Source organism: Hypanus sabinus, chromosome 19 (genome assembly GCF_030144855.1).
Source record: "Hypanus sabinus isolate sHypSab1 chromosome 19, sHypSab1.hap1, whole genome shotgun sequence".
NCBI lineage: Eukaryota > Metazoa > Chordata > Chondrichthyes > Myliobatiformes > Dasyatidae > Hypanus > Hypanus sabinus.
The window spans coordinates 14,515,646-14,532,463 of record NC_082724.1 but is presented as its reverse complement, the minus strand read 5'-3'; the positions used below and the strand labels follow the sequence as shown (position 1 = coordinate 14,532,463).

Genomic DNA, 16,818 nt, shown 5'->3' with positions numbered 1-16,818 from the left:
CATAAGGTGTTGTTCCTCCAACCGAAGTGTGGCCTCATCATGACGGTGGAGGAGGCCGTGGATTTACACATCGGAATGGGAATAGGAAGTGGAATTAAAATGGGGTGGCCATTGGGAGATTCCGCTTTTACTGGGGGATGGAGCATAGGTGCTCAGCAAGGCGGTCTCCCAATCTACGTCGAGTCTCACCGATATACAGAAGGCAGCACTGGGAGCACCAGACGCAGTACATGACCCCAACAGACTCACGGGTGAGGTTGCACATTGGCTGTTCGAAGGCCTTGTTTTGTTTCAATGGGTCCTGTTGAGTTTCTTTGTTTTGTTTTGTGGCTGCCTGTAAGGAGACAGATCTCAAGGTTTTATAAAATATACATACTTTGATCATCGTTGTTTGAATTTTGAATTTAAATGGGATCGAAATCACGTCAGGTAGTTTTGACATAAGCTCTGTTCACCTCATACCAGTGAATCTGAGCACAACTCCAGCGTGTATTTAAGTTTGCTGACAACATCACTGCTGTTGACGAATCAGAAGTGATGATGAATTGCCGTACGTGAGTGAGGTTGAAAATCTAATTGAGCGGTGCCACAACAGCCTTTCACTCAACATCAGCAGGACCAAAGAGCTGATTATTAACTACAGGAGGAAGAAACTGGAGGTCCAAGAGCCAGTCTTAATTGAGGTGGAGAGGGTCAGTAGATTAACCACGTTGGTGTTAATATATCATTGAGTATATATCACGGGTGTCATCAAAAAGATGGCACGCCAGCACCTCTGCTTCCTTTGAAGTTTGTGTAGATTCGGTGCGACACCAAAATCTTCTATAGGTTCACACTGGAGGCTACTCCAACTGGTGGCATCGCAGCCTGGCATGGAAGAGGCAATGATGGACACAGCCCAGTCCATCATAAGCAAAACCCTCCCCACTATTGAATACAAGACAGCAGCACCCATCATCAAATACCCCACATTCCAGGCCATGACACTTAGGCAAGGAGGGAGAGAAATTTTAGGTCCCATACCACCAGGTTCAGCAACAATTATTACCCTACAACCATGAAGCTCCTTAACCGGTGCGGATAACATCATCACCACCACTCGGAATTGATTCTACGACCTGCAGATTCACTTTCATAGACTCTTTACACTTCATGCTCTCAGGTTTATTTTGCAGTTAGTCTTCTTTTGCCATTGGTGTTTGTCAGTCTTGGACTGTCTATGTAGAGTCTTTGTTGTATTTTCCTGCAAATGCAGACAAGAAAATGAATGAAACATACATATACTTTGATAAATAAATTTTACTTTGAACATTGAGGTAGTAAAAGTGGGGAAAGAAAGAGAGAGAGAAAGAGTTAGAAAGAGAGGGGAGGGGGAGAGGGGGGAGTGAAAGGGGAAGAGAGAGAGCAGGGAGAGAGGGGGAGAGAGAGAAAGAAAAGAAATGGGGAGGGGAGGAGGGGGAGAGAGGAGAGAGGGAAGAACTAGAGAGACAGGGAGCGAAGAGAGGAGAGAGAAGGAGGAGAGAGAGGAGATTAGTTCTACTTTTCATAGGTATGAATGTAAGTACATACATCGAACTCTTGAATTTAATAACATTAAGGGATTTTGTTTGTATCTCCAGGTGTCCATAAGTCAGGCATTTGTAACCTGGGGACTGTGTCTGCCTGCCCACCTGAGAGCTGGCCCTGTGCACAGACTCCCACAAGCTCTCATCCTGGTTCACCGGTCTCTTTATGATTAGCCATCACATCAACTGAGTCACTTACCATCTCCAGCTGCTACCATCCCTCAGGATAACCCCTGTCTTCCATGTGTCCTGCCTCAAGCCCATTGTCCATGGACCACTCAACATTCCTGATCCTGCACCCCCCTCCCCCACCCCCGGGACCAAGAATAGTGGAAGGTGATCCAGTGTACACAGTTGGCCAGTTGATGGATTCAGGCCATTGTGGATGGGTGGGGGTGGGTTCAGTACCTGGTCAACTGGGAAGGGTATGGCCTGGAGGAAAACTTGAAGGTGCCATCTAGGATCCATCGCTCATTGAAGAGTTCCGTCAGCCCCACCTGGATTTTCCCAGACCATAGGAGGAGATTCCTGTCAGGCCTTGCGGAGGCAGGCACCTTCCAGTCTCCACCCAACTAACAGGAGTCACCCGCCACTCATTTCCAAGTCATCACCTGCAGCCTATTTAAACCCAGCTCTAATCCACAATCCTCGTTCACTCATACAAACCAGCTGCTCCTAGTTTTCAGTTCCCTTGTTGCTTGAGGTGTTCAGTATCTATTCTCTCTTGTTTTGTGGCCCCTCATGGCTTGTTATATTGCAGCTTGTTAGTAAAATAACATTTCTTACTAAATCGTCCTAACTGTGGCTCTTGCGCCAAGCCTCCTCTGCATTTCCTGACACAAGTATAAGGTGGACTCCTACACGCTCCATGTGGCTCTAGCACATTATTCTGCACTCTGTTTATGGTTTTCCTTTAAACTACTCCAATGTATTGATGTGATTAAACAATTTGCTTGGATGGCATGCAACACAAAGTTTTTCACTGTCCATTGGCACATGTGACAATAATAAACCAATTTCTAATTTCAGTGATCTGTTCTGGTCAGTGGGAGTGGTCCTGAGGGGTTCTTGTGTCATCATTCAGATGTCTGCTGGCGAGGGAAGGGCTGAAGGGTGGAATGATCAGTTGGTCTTGGATGGAAACAATAATTTAGCAGGCTCTTTATGGGTGGCGGGGTGGAGCTACATCCCTACCAAAGGAGGGGTAAAGACACTGCCCAGAAGAATACAATGGCAAACTACTTCCATAGAAATATTTGCCAAGAACGATCATGGTCCTGGAAAGACCACGATCACACATGTCATTTGACACAGCACATAACAATGATGCCATACAACATGACACGGCGCATAATTATGATGATGATTGGCCATAAGGAGAGCTTGGACAAACTCAGATTGTTCACTCTGGTGCAGGAGAAAACGAGGGAGAGAAGTTTATAAAATTCTAAGAGGCATAGATAAGTCAGAATCTCATTCCCATGGCAAAAATTTCAAATACTAGAGGATACGCATTTAAGAGGGAAGAAGGTTTAGGGAAGATATGCAGGGCAAGTTCTTTACGTAAAGATCTGTGGGTGCCTGGAACGGACTGAATCAGGTTTTTTTATCACTGGCTTATATGTCGTGAAATTTGTTGTTCTTTGACACCAGTGCAATGCAGACATAAAATCACTATAAATTACTCAATAAACACAGCAAAATTAAAAAAATAAATAAATAATGAAGTTCACGGAAAACTTAGAAACTGATGAGAAGGGAAGAAGCTGTTCTTAAATTGTTGATAGTGTGTCTTCAGTTTCCTGCAAGCCATCTATCGGCGAGTTCTTATTTCCAGTGCTGTTAGTTCTTTCCTCCTGAGCCCTGCTGTGGGCTGAGGCTAGGCATCCTCTGCTGGGCCTTTATGCCCCTCTTTCTCCTCTTGTTCTTTCTGTTCCTGCTGCTCTTCATCCAGGGGCTCCCTCAGGCTTCGGGTCCAGGTCCTGCTCATCACCCAGAGCAGGCCGCTGCCTGCTGTTGGCGGGCTGTGCGTTGGTGCAGCTCACAGTGAATGGCAGTTTCTGTTCCGTCTGGGGACACACCACAAGGTCCTTGTGCTCACTTCCTCGCACAGAACCCGAGTTTCAGAGGAACAAGGATGTTTACCACAGTGTTTCCGGTTCTCACGCACTTCACAGATCCTACGACAAGGCAGTGAATTAGCCGGGAGCCAGGGAGGAGGAGCGTTACTTGTGCCCCTGGAACCAACTCTCAGTGGATTGCTGGCTGCGGAAAGTGCCTGAGGGTTTGGCCTCACTGAGGAAGATAGCTCGCCAGAAGCACAGTCATCACTGTCAAGCTGATCTTCAACAGCCTGAATTTTAAGGGAGCAGAAGACTTCCTTGTTGAATAACTGACCCATAGGAAGCTATGTTGGCACAGTACTTCAGTTAATATGTGGATGCTGCTTATCTGAAGCTAGGTGTCTGTGGAGCTGCTGTAAGTTAGTTCTTCATGGCACTGTGCTTAAGACTATAAATGTTCAAACATCAAAGTGCATTTATTATCAAAGTATGTATAAATTATGCAACCCTGGCATTGGCCTGCTTACTGGCAGCAACAAAACAAGGAACCCAAAAGAGCCCAATTTTTTAAAAAAGACAAGAACCCACTGAGCTGAGAGAGAAACAACTCAAATCATAGAAACGATAAAAGCAAGCAACACCATTCTGAATGAAAGTGAGTCCGTAGACACGAAGCCCAGAGCCTCAGCCTCAGTTCATCACACAGCGGGGCAAATTGTCAGACTCAGAGGCGTGGAGAGTGGAGCTAATGCCGTGGAGCAGCAAGCGGAACTTGAGTTTATTTACATCTTACATTCATCCCACGATGTGAGGGAGGAAAAGTCTTTGCGTTTTGACTCCGTTGCAATGTACAGACATGTGACTCCCAGCGAATGCCAGTGACAGAAAAGGAGAGCCTCAGCCCAAAACCATTGGTCGCTCTTTCCCTCCACAGATGCTGCCTGACCTTCTGGGCCCTCCAGCAGTTTGTCTGTCTTACTCAGCATATCCAGCATCCACGGTCTCTCTTGTGTCAGAAGGGATGATTTCTGAGTGAATTGTGGGACCTGGGTGGCTTCTCTGAGACTATGGTGAACAACAGACCGTAGAACAGTGATCTGCTGTGGCTGTGGAGAGGAAGTGAAGATTCAAGATGACCTTTTACTTAGAGAGAACAGCGTAGTCTCGAGAATCTGGCTGCATCTCTCACCACTGAGGTTGCACATCTCTTTAACGGCACGCTTGGGATGGCTGGGTCAGCAGCCACATTGGAGAGATCCATTTAGGAAGGCGTTGCTAAAATAGGTTTGCACAGGGGGGCACGTCTTTGCCTCCTGTCCCGTTATTTCACACCGTCCTAGGGTATGGTGTTAATAGAATCACTGATGAGTCACCCACTGAAAAGTTTATCTCAACAGATAAGTGTCACAGAAAGCTCTCCCTCTTAGTTTGAGCATACTCTGTGTTAATTGGTTGGCATTTAAACAGTCTTAAGCTCTAGCCTGATGAAGGGTCTCAGCCTAAAATCTCCATTTCATTCCTTTCCATTGATGCTAACTGCCCGGCTGAGTTCATCCAGCATTTTGTAGGTGTTACTCAGTACCTAAACAATCTTCAGTCAGATCTGAAAGTGCCCAGTTTGGTCTGCCAAAGTCAGAAGTCTCCCTTTAACCAGACCCAAATGCAACAGAGGAATACAAGCTCTTGCTTGTACTTAAAGAGCTTGACAGAGGTCGCAGGTTGTACCCAACAGCCCCAAGGGGGAAGCAAGCAGTGGCACCAAGAAGGCTTCTAGCCACTGCTGGAGAAACCTAGGCCAGCTGAAGTGTGTATCACATCAAAGTAACTAGGTATTTTTTTTAGATTATGTGGACACTGAGTCCTCGTTTATTGTCATTTAGTAACACATGCATTAAGAAATGATGCAATGTTCCTCCAGTATGATATCACAAAAACACAAGACAGACCAAGACTCACTTACAAAAACCACATAATTATAACATATAGTTACAGCAGTGCAAAGCAACGCCGTAATTTGATAAGGGCAGACCATGGACACGGTAGAAGAAAGTCTCAAAGTCCCCGACAGCCCATCATCTCACGTATTCAGTAGAAGGAAGAAGAACTCTTCCTGCCATTGAACCTCCGGCGCTGCAAAGCTTCCCGATGCAGCCTCTGGAAGCATCCGACCAGAGCCAACTCTGAGTCCGTCCGAAAAACGTCGAGCCTCCGACCAGCCCTCCGACACCAAGCACCATCTCTGCCGAACGCTTCGACCCCGGCCCCGGCCGCCAAGCAACAGGCAAAGCCGAGGATTCGGGGCCTTCCTCTCCTCGCCATCAAATCAGGATTGTGCACGGCCCCTACTTACAGATAACAGATATTCATTCCCGGAGTGGCCGCGCGCGCGCTGCCATTTTCTCTGAATTTCATACCAAAGTAGAGTTTATTGTCACCTGTACAAGTTCAGGTGTACACAGGTGTAATGAAAATGCAGCATCCCAGGCACATTGCTTCGGAGAAGCAGCATTTCTCAAGGACAATATAAATACCTGTCTTGTATAGAAAGTTAGAGCAACTAGGGCTTTTCTTTTCTATAGCAAAGGATGATGAGAGCTGATGTGAGGTGTATAAGAGTGTAAGAGGCATAGGCTTTGAGGAAATAACAGGCAGAATAGACAAAGGAGAGTTCACTTGGATTTTCAGAAGGCCTTTGACACATGAGGCTGCCTAACAAGGTAAGAGCCCCTGACATTACAGGAAGGAAACTAACATGGATAGAAGATCGGCTGACTGGCAGGAAGCAAAGAGCGGGAATAAAGAGGGCCTTTTCAGGTTGGCTGCCTGTGACTAGTGGTGCTCCACAGGGGGTTGGTGTTAGGACAGGTTCTTTTCAAGTTACATACCAACAATTTGGATGACGGAATTGATGGCTTTCTGGCAAAATTTGCAGAGGATACAAAGATAGGTGGAGGGACAGGTAGTGTTGAGGAAGCAGGGAGTCTGCAGATGGACTGAGGCAGAATGAGAGAGTGGGCAGAGAAGTGGCAGATGGAATATGGTGTAGGGAAGGGTATGGGCATGCACTTTGGTAGGAAGAACAAAGGTGTGGACTATTTTCTAAATGGGGAGAAAATTCAAAAATTAGACATGCAAAGTGACTTGGGAGGGCTTTTGCAGGATTTCCTAAAGGTTATTTTGCAGGTTGAGTCTGTGGTAAGACAAATGCAATGTTAGCATTCTTTTCAAGAGGACTAGAATAGTCAAGAGGCAAGATTTACAAAGCATTGGTGAGGCCTCACTTGGAGTATTGTGAGTAGTTTCAGGCCATTTATCTTGGTAAGTATGTGCTGAAGCTGGAGAGGGTTCAAAAGAGGTTCAGGAAAATGATTCTGGGATCGAATAGCTTGTCATATGGAGAGCATTTGATGGCTCTGAGCCTGTATTCACTGGAATTTAGAAGAATGAGGGGTGACCTCACTGAAACCTATTGAATAGTGAAAGGCCTTGATAGAGTAAATGTAGAGAGGATGTTTCCTAAGGTGGGAGAGTCTAAGGCCAAAGGACACAGCCTCAGAATGGAGGGGTGTCCTTTGAATGGAGATGAGGAGGAATTTCTTTAGCCAGAGAGTGGTAAATCTGTGAAAATTGTTGCCACAGGCATCTGTGGAGGCCAAGTATTTCTGTATATTTAAGGCAGAGGCTGATAGATTCTTGATTTGTCAGGGTATGAAGGAATATGGGGAGAAGGCAGGAGATTGTTTGAATCTGCCGTAGCTGGAATGCTAAATTTTCCCAGATAAACTGGTGGGGGGGGGGGCATTTTCCATTCTTGTTCCCACCATCATTGCCAGCACTTTCTAGCCACGGTTGCACTTCAGCCAGTGGCTTGCATGCACCTGCGGCATTTCTCTCTGCGGTGTCAGTGAGGCCATTGCGTATCCCAGCAATTTCAGGCCTAGTAACGTCAAGTCCCATTTCACTTTCCTGCTGGCTGTTCAGATCCAAATGAGCAGCAGCAGCACCAGACTTGAAGACAGGCAGACTTCGAACTGTCCAGCCTGTCTCAGGGATGACTCCTCTAACAGGTAGTCAGGTCACTTGCTTCAAGGAATTGTACTTTCCAATCATTTCTACCAGTAGTAGGAGACAGGAACAGTTCAACTCATCACATGCAAAGTCATCCACATTGGACACACAAGGGAAAGGACAGAACATTTCTAAATGGCCAAAAGCTAGAGGTCACTAAAATTTATAGATTCGTGAACCTCGTTGATTAAAATTGCATGGACAAGCACAAAGTATAATATAAAGGATAATGAAATACTATTCTCCATTCTTTGACGTCTCAAAATTCTCGAGATCCCCTGGATTAGTCTTCTCTCCCCCGATGAGGGAAATGAGGTCACAAATCCATCCCAGAGTTATCTTCCTGCCCTGTTTGGTACTTCAACAAGGATGCCACCTGCTCCAGAAGGCCTGTTGTTTCACAGTGTTGGAACCTCAGTAGAGAGTGTGGATGCTCATGTCAAAGACAGAGATCTTCAAAGCGATCCTCCAAGTGGGCACTGACTAGTTCCCCATACAACGTCTCTTAGCAAAGTTGCTCATTTGGTGCCTGATCTTGTCAATGATCTTGACAGTACTGAAGGATCCATGCAAATGGTACCTGCTCTTTAGTCCTAGGATTTTCATTAGACTTTGGTCTTTAGATGCCTTCATATCTTTTTTTTTCATTCTGGAGTTGAGATGATGACACCAGTCCAAGGACACCATGCATTTATGATTTATCAGCTGTTGGATTTTCCGACCATTCTCAACATAACCATCCACATATTTTCTGACTGAAAAAATAATTAGAGTGGATTCAATGTAGATCAGAATCAGGTTTATTATCACTGGCATGTCATGGAATTTATGACTTTGTGGCAGGAGTACAGTGCAAGACATTAAAAAAATCCTATAGGTCACAGAAAAGAATAAGATAAATAAATACAGCAAAAGAGGAATAGTGTTTATGGGTTATGGACCATTCAGAAATCTAATGTCAAAGGGGAAGAAGCTATTCCTAAAATATTGACAATGTGTCTTCAGACTCCTGTACCACCTTCCTTATAGTAATAATGAGAAGAGGACATGTCCTGGATGTTGAGAGTCCTTAATAAGACAATTGGGCATGAGAACAGAATTCAGCCATTGAGTCTGTTAATTCAATCATGGCTAATCTAATTTCACTCTTAACCCCATTCTCCTGCCTTCTCCCCTAACCTTTGATGCCCTAATTATAAACCTATCAACCTCTGCTTTACATATACCCAATGACTTAGCCTCCCACAGTTGTCTGGGGCAATGAATTCCACAGATCCCCCACCCTTTGGCTCAATAAATTCCTCCTCAGCTTTACTCTATCTTGGATGCCGCCTTCTTGAAACGCCTCCTTTTGACGATGTCCTCAATGGTGGGGAGGCTTGTGGCCACGATGGTGCTGGGTGAGTTTGCAACTCTCTGCAGCTTCTTCCAAACCTGCCCAGCAGCCCCTCCACACCAGATGGTGATTCAACCTGTCAGAACGCTCTCCACGGTATATCTGCAGAAATTTGCTCAAGTCTTTGGTGATATACCAGTTCTCCTCAAATTCTTAAAGAAATATAGCTGCTGTCGTGCCTCCTTTGTAATTGCATCAATATGTTGGGCCCAGGATAGACCCTCAGGGATGGTGACCCCCAGCAACCTGCTCACGTTTTCCACTGCTGATGATTGTGATGATGTTACCTCCAAGGGCATGTGAGCTGATAACCATAGTTGGATCGAGCTGGAGGATCATAATTAGTTCCTCAATCCCACAGGGCGGTGTCACCAACATGCTAGTCTAGTTCATACTTAATTGCAAAACCACCTAAAATTGCAAAAAGACTCTGTTCTTTTTGTTTGCTTCCTTCCAGGAAAAGATACATCCACTACTTTAATCAGCTGCCCCTTGTCCATTGTCACTTATTCAGGACACTGATGTCAATGTTCAATCTTGTTCAAAGTAAATTTATTATCAAAATACATATATGTCACCAAATACTACCCTGAGATTCATTTTCTTGTGGGCATTCACAGTAAATCAGAAAAATATATTAGAATCAATTAAAAACAGCACACAAACAATCAATGTGCAAAAGAAGAGAAACTGTACGAATACCAAAATAATAATCACGAGCAGGAGAAAATCTTCAGATGCTGGAAATCCAAGCAACACACACAAAATGCTGGAGCAACTCAGCAGGCCTGCTGAAGGGTCTCAGCCCTAAATGTCGACTGTACTTTTTCCATAGATGCTGCCTGGCCTGCTGAGTTCCTCGAGAATTTTGTGTGTGTTACAAAAATAATAATAATAATAATAATAAATACAGTAAATAATACTGAGAATGAGAGCTGTATAATCATTGAAGATGGGTCCATTGTAATCACCATACACAAGATTCATTTTCCTGGGGGCATAATGGCACATCTTCAAGAGGACCACAACTTTGTTGTGGTTTGGAGGCTTGCGTGCCTCGATGACCCGGAGAGCTTGGCTGGAGTCAGAGCTTTATGCTTTGGCTCTTGGTAGGTTCACCCATGCCAAACAGGTCAAAGGGTGGAGGCCAGACTGAGAGTGGTCCACCAGTCCTCTGCTCAGAGGGTTCAGCTCAGGGCTAACAACCTTGATGAGTAAAACAAAATTGTTATGGAAACAGCAATGAAGAATCCTTCTACATCTGAGTGTGACGGTATTCCTGAGTCTCCACCCGGGACTTGCAGGACTGACAGCAGTGAAAACCGAGAGGAAGCTACTGACACGATGAAGGAAGCCCTGAACACCGCCAGGGATGGAGGACTCCCATGATGCCCTAAACACCAGTGGCATAGCGGTCAGTAACACACACCAACAGTTGCACACCTTAACATTAAAGGTGCCCCTCAAGAAGACAACAAAGTTGAACCTCAATGCAGTTCCCAGACTATTGACTCCAGCTCTGAAATGGAAATTTTGAAGCTGGCAACTTACTAACCATGCATATAAATATCACGGCAGAGATTGCAACTGAGACTAACTTCCTCATTCGGTTTCTGTGCGAGTTAATGTGATATCTGGAAAGGCAGCCCTTTCCCTCCAGTGTCGATGTTCAAACACAGTGAAGTGAAACAGTGAAAAAGGCTAATAAAAAAAACAAACCTCAAAATACAAAAAAAAATGTCCTGGACTTTCTCATTCAGCTGTTCTTGATAGCAAAGGTGTTCGATAAAAGAATAATCATTGTCACTCCTCTCTCCATGGCGCTGAGGCTACGAAGACTGCCCCGGCTGCTGTGCTCCGAGCCCACTAATATGATGAACTGGTGAGTGAGGCTTTGTGCCTACTCCTGGGTTCACATCTGACGATGCAGTTTCGGTCCGGAACGCTGTTGTTTGCTGCAGTCGTTTGCATGATTTGTATTTAGAGCCATAGAACACCACAGCACAGAAAACAGGCCATTCCTCCTTCTCCTAGTCTGTACCGAAACTTTATTCTGCTAGTCCCATTGACCTGCACCCAGTCCATAACCCTCCAGACCGCTCCCATCCATGTATCTATCCAATTTATTCTTAAAACTTAAGAGTGAGCCCGCATTTACCAGGTCAGATGGCAGCTCGTTCCACACTCCCACTACTCTCTGAGTGAAGAAGTTCCCCCTAATGTTCCCCCTGAACCTTTCCCCTTTCACTCTAAAGCCATGTCCTCTTGTATATATCTCTCCTAATCTAAGTGGAAAGAGCCTACTCGCATTCACTCTGTCTATACCCCTCGTAATTTTGTAAACCTCTATCAAATCCCCCCTCATTCTTCTATGCTCCAAAAAACAAAGTCCTAATCTGTTCAATCTTTCCCTGTAACTCAACTCCTGAAGACCTGGCAACATCCTAGAAAATCTATTTCTTGTGCATTGGGCGTTGGCCTTTTGTTTTTATTCTTTAATCGGGTTCTTTTGGGTTTCTTGCTTTGTGACTACCTGTGAGCAAGCAAATCTCAAGGGCGTATGATTTATTCATTCTTTGATAATAAGTTAATCTTGAATCTTGACAACCAAACATTTTTAGATGTCTGGAATAGAATACGGAATAGAACTTCACTGTCATTGCTCAGGAGAACGAGATTGTGGTGCTACTCCAGTCTGTGTAAAACAGATATTTACAATGTCTGTGGTACGGCTTAATTTTAAAAAAATCCCATATTTACATGCAACAAGAGACTTTGATAGTCTGTTATTCTCAAAAGCCATTGGCAAGCTGGGGTGCTGTATTATTCAGCTGCACAACAGCTCTTGGGAAAAAGCTGTTTTTCAGTTTCACTGTCTTGGCTAAGCTGTGTCTGTGTCTTGGACCCGTTGGCAGGAGACTGAACGGACAGCATCCAGGATGGGATGGGTCTTAATGCTGTTGCGAGTGTTTGGAGTTGTAGATAGTCTCCAGGTTCAGTAGTTGAGTCCCAATGATGTGCTGAGCCAACCTAATCAGCCGTTGGAGTATGCGGATTTGTTTTAGGGATATAGCTTTCTAATGTTAGAGACACACATTTAAAGTTATTCTTAATTATAGAAGAGGAAGAGAAACAAATAGAGCATATAAATAAAATCTTGAAGTCTCACCATGTGTGTTTCTCATAATATGTTTAGTTCCCTCTCGGAGTATCAATCCCATGCTAAGCTTTACTGACAACCAATTCTGACTGTTAGCTAAAAGCGTCTTTTATCACGTCTGTAGATTTAAACAGATCAGTATCTATTGAAAATGCATTTGGAACCTGAGTCTGCAGAATAATGCATCGACATAATTTGCATTTATTTAGCTCAGTGAAGTGCCTTGTAGTTTGCAGGGCAATCGGGAGATGAGTTATGACTGCATCTCAGTGTGGAAAATAATGGGCTACTTCTGAAGTGCTGATGCTGGATCTGAAAGTGCCGTCTACACCGTGCTGAGCCTTGGTGTTGGCTGTGAAGTTGGCAATGGCCCTTAAGTTCTACACTTCACCTCCAATGGAGGTAATTTACCGTTAGCGTGTACAAAACTATTCTCTGTAAGTGCTGAGCACTGCTTTGCACATATTTACATGGCTTCTGCTGTACTTCTATAACTTACACAGCAAGAGATTTCCATGGCAAATCTTAAAACATTTATAACATCTTCTGCAAGACATCAATGCCACGTCTCGGTCAGAGACACCATCTGTTGTCAGTTGATATCATTCTAATCTGGAAAATACAAAAGACAGATTCAGATCAGTTTATACTCGTATACTCCAGGGTGCCAAAAAATCCCTTGCTTGCGTGAATCTCACAGTCAACCGGCTCTACGTTTTCCAGTGCTACACGGCAGCCTTCGGCGGAGAGGAACAATGCTCTGACTGGTCCAGAGGCTAGAGGTCTCCCCGACAATCTCCCCAAAGGCTGTGCAAGCTGATGCCACAATTAAACTGAGAGGTTGCTAATAGGGTGTTGCAAACAGTTCAATGTTCTGGGCAGGCTCGGCGAGTCCAGCTTCAAATCCCATGCCCAGCACGTGAACCATCATCTTCAGACTTGGCCACACCCAGTAATTCCCCACCGGTACTCTTAGTCACTTAGGACACCGAATTAAACCATTCCCATACTCCGTGTCCAGAGCACTGCCTCAGATCTCCCTCTCGCACAGACTATCAACCATTCAACTACAAAAAGCATACCACCAAAGCAAATTGTACGATACCAGCAATAGCTTCTAACTGGGGGGGGGGGGAGGGTGAAGCAAATGTGTAACCTTAGCCCTTCTCCCTCTCTCTCTGCACTCATTCTGATTGGATCCCATGTAGGTAAATTGGTGATGTTCTTATACCTATATAAGAGCCTCCAACATACAGGCTTTCAAGAGTATGCAGAGCATTGTAGAGACAGGCATCTCTATCGTGGGCACAATCCTCCTTGGGACATCTTCAAAAGACGGTGTCTCAAAGTTCAAGGTAAATTTTATTATCCAAGTGCATATACGTCACCACATACAACCCCGAGATTCATTTCTCTGTGGACATACTCAGCAAATCTATAGAATAGTAACTATAACAGGATCGATGAAAGATCAACTGGAGTGCAGAATGCAACTGTGCAAATGCAAATATGAACAAATAGCAATAAATAATGAGAATATGAGCTAGCAAGATAAAGAGTCCTTAAAGTGGATTTGAGTAAAACTCCATGAGGGGAGATTGATAAGTTTGTGGCCTAAGGTAGAAGGAGTCAATTTTAGAAAACCTAACACATTTATTTTTCAACATAGTCCCCTCCCAGGTGTACACGCCTAGTCCAGTGGTTGTGGAGCATGCAGATCCCTTCTTTGTAGAAGTGGTCCCCAGCAGGAGTGATTGACAAGTTGACTGTCTATTTAATTTATTATAAATTACTATTATTGCACATTGCATATTTAGATTGAGATGTAATGTAAAGATTTTTACTCCTCGTGTATGTGAAAGACGTAAGAAATAAAGTCAGTTCAATTCAGTCGTTGGTTGGGGGAGCATCTCAGTGGATGGGCAAGGGAGAGCAGTTATCCACTTCCATTCAAGTGCCCGATGATTCCTGAGTTGCAACTGCTTCTGAGCCTGGAGGCAGAGTCCATCAAAGTGGATCCCCATCGTCCACGACATGCAATTCCCTCTCACTACCATCCGCAGGGAGGTTTCGGAGCATGAAGTCACACACTGAACGATTCAGAAACAACTCCTTCTCCTCTGCTTTCAGATTTCTGAATGGACGTGACCGCCACCTCATTATTTGTCGCTATTTTCTTTATGTTCATAACTTACAATAATTTCATGTCTCTGCGCTGCACTGCTTTTGCAAAACAATAAATTTCACATCGTATGTCAGCGATGACACTCAAACAATCCAGTGCTATTTCTACGGACCGAGCACGGGGAGTTATCCCGTATGACGCACCCTCTGATCCAATCCAGTAATAATGTCCAATGCCCTTGAATGGAAAGTCCTACGAAAAGTGATGGATGTGGCCTAATCCATCACGAGTAAAGCCCTGATCACCACAATGAATCATTGTCGTAGGAAAGCAGCATCTATTGTTCGGGACCCCATCCTAACACCCAGGACGTGCTCTCTCCTTGCTGCTGCCATCAGGAAGAAGGTACAGGAGCATCAGAACTCACATCACAGGTTCAGGAACAGCTATTACCCCTCAACCATCAGGCTTTTTAACCTCAAATAAGAGAAAATCTGCGGATGCTGGAAATCCAAGCAACACACGCAAATTGCTGGAGGAACTCAGCAGTCCAGGCAGCATCTATGGGAAAAAAAGTACAGTCAGTGTTTCGGTGCCGAGACCCTTCGGCAGGACTGGAGGGGAAAAAAAATGATTTAAAAGGTCGGAGAGGGGGTAAGAGAAACACAAGGTGATAGGTGAAACTGGGAGGGTGAGGGATGAAGTAACGAGCTGAGAATTTGATTGGTGAAAGAGATGCAGGACTGGAGAAGTAGGTGTCCAATAGGAGAAGACACAAGGCCATGGAAGAAAGAAAAGTGGGAGGGACACCAGAAGGAGGTGATGAGCAGGCAAGGAGATAAGCTGAGAGAAAGAAAAGGGGATGAGGACTGGTGAAGGGTGGGGGGGCATTACCGGAAGTTAGAGAAATCAATGTTCATGCCATCAGGCTGGATGCTACCCAGACGGAATACAAGATGTTGTTCCTCCAACCTGAGTGTGGCCTCACTGCAACAGTAGAGGAGGCCGTGGATTGACATATTGGAATGGGAATAGGAAGTGGAATTAAGGTGGGTGGCCACTGAGAGATTCCACTTCTTCTGGCTGACAGGGCATAGGTGCTTGGTGAGACAGTCTCCCAATCTACGTTGGGTATCACTGATATACAGGAGACCACACCAGGAGCCCTGGGCACAGTAGATGATCCCAACAGACTCACAGGTGAAGTGTCTCCTCACCTGGAAGGACTGTTTGGAGTCCTGAATGGTAGTGAGAGAGGAGGTGTAGGGGCAGGTGTAGGACTTGTTCCACTTACAAGGGTAAGTACCGGGGGGAGATCACTGGTTTTAATTCCACTTACAATTCCCATTCCGACATGTCAGTCCATGGCCTCCTCTACTGTCAAGCTGAGGCCACACTCACATTGGAAGAACAACACTTTATATGCTGTCTGGGTAGCCTCCAACCTGATGGCATGAACGTTGATTTCTCAATCTTTCAGTAATAGCTGCTCCTCTTTAACCTTCACTATTATTCCCCATCCCCTTTCCCTTCTCTCACCTAATCTCCTTGCCCACCCATCACCACCCCCCCCCCCCCCCCGGTGCTCCTCCCCCCTTTTCTTTCTTCCATGCTTTTCTGTCCTCTCCTATCAGACTCTCCCTTCTCAAGCCCTGTATCTCTTTCACCGATCAACTTCCCAATCTCTTTACTTCATCCCTACTCCTCCCAGTTCCACCTATCACTTTGTGTTTCTCCTTCCCCTTCCCATCTTTTAAATCAACTCCTCATCTTTTTTTCCCTCAGCCCAAACCATTGACTGTACTTTTTCTATAGATGATGCCTGGCCTGCTGAGCTCCTCCAGCATTTTGTGTGTGTTGCTAGTCTCCTGAGTCTAACTTCACTCAACTTCACTTGCCTCATTATTGAAATGTTTCCACTATCTACATACTTACTTTCAAGGACTCTTCATCTCATTCTCAATGTTTATTGATTATTATTATTTCTTTGTTTTTGTATTTGCAGTTGGTTGCCTTTTGCACACTGGTTGAACGCCCAAGTTGGGCAGTCTTTCATTGATTCTATTATAGTCATTATTCTATTATGGATTTATTGAGTATGCCCATATGATAATCAATCTCGGTGTTGTATATGGTGACATATATGTACATTAATACTAAGTTTACTTTGAACTTTGAAATAATGAAGGCTAAAAAAGCCAGCATACCCACCTCTACTGAAGAGTTCTGTTAGTTCAGCGAAGGGTATTTTTTCTCCCACCAAAGAGGTGTTGAGAGGCTTAGCCATGATTTTGTGGATGTGGTTTTAGCCTCTGTGGTGTGAGCAACTTGACCACGTGCAAACTGCGGATGAAATGCTAAACAAATTGCTTCAGTAGGAGAATGACATGACGAAGACTTGCCTGTGCTCAGGGAGCAGATCTAATTGTTCTAGACTTAGA

General features: G+C 44.8%; 1 long non-coding RNA gene across 1 annotated transcript in view; it reads right to left on the bottom strand.

The window, feature by feature from the left end:
• Positions 1-649: 649 nt before the first annotated feature.
• The window catches only part of LOC132377743 (uncharacterized), a 28,416-nt gene continuing 12,247 nt past the window's right edge, over positions 650-16,818 (bottom strand). Inside the window, exons 2-3 of the long non-coding RNA XR_009506755.1 lie at positions 12,752-12,864; positions 650-1,243 (exon numbers count right to left, since the gene is read on the bottom strand). This is a non-coding gene — a long non-coding RNA (uncharacterized LOC132377743). The remainder of the gene's footprint in view (positions 1,244-12,751; positions 12,865-16,818) is intronic.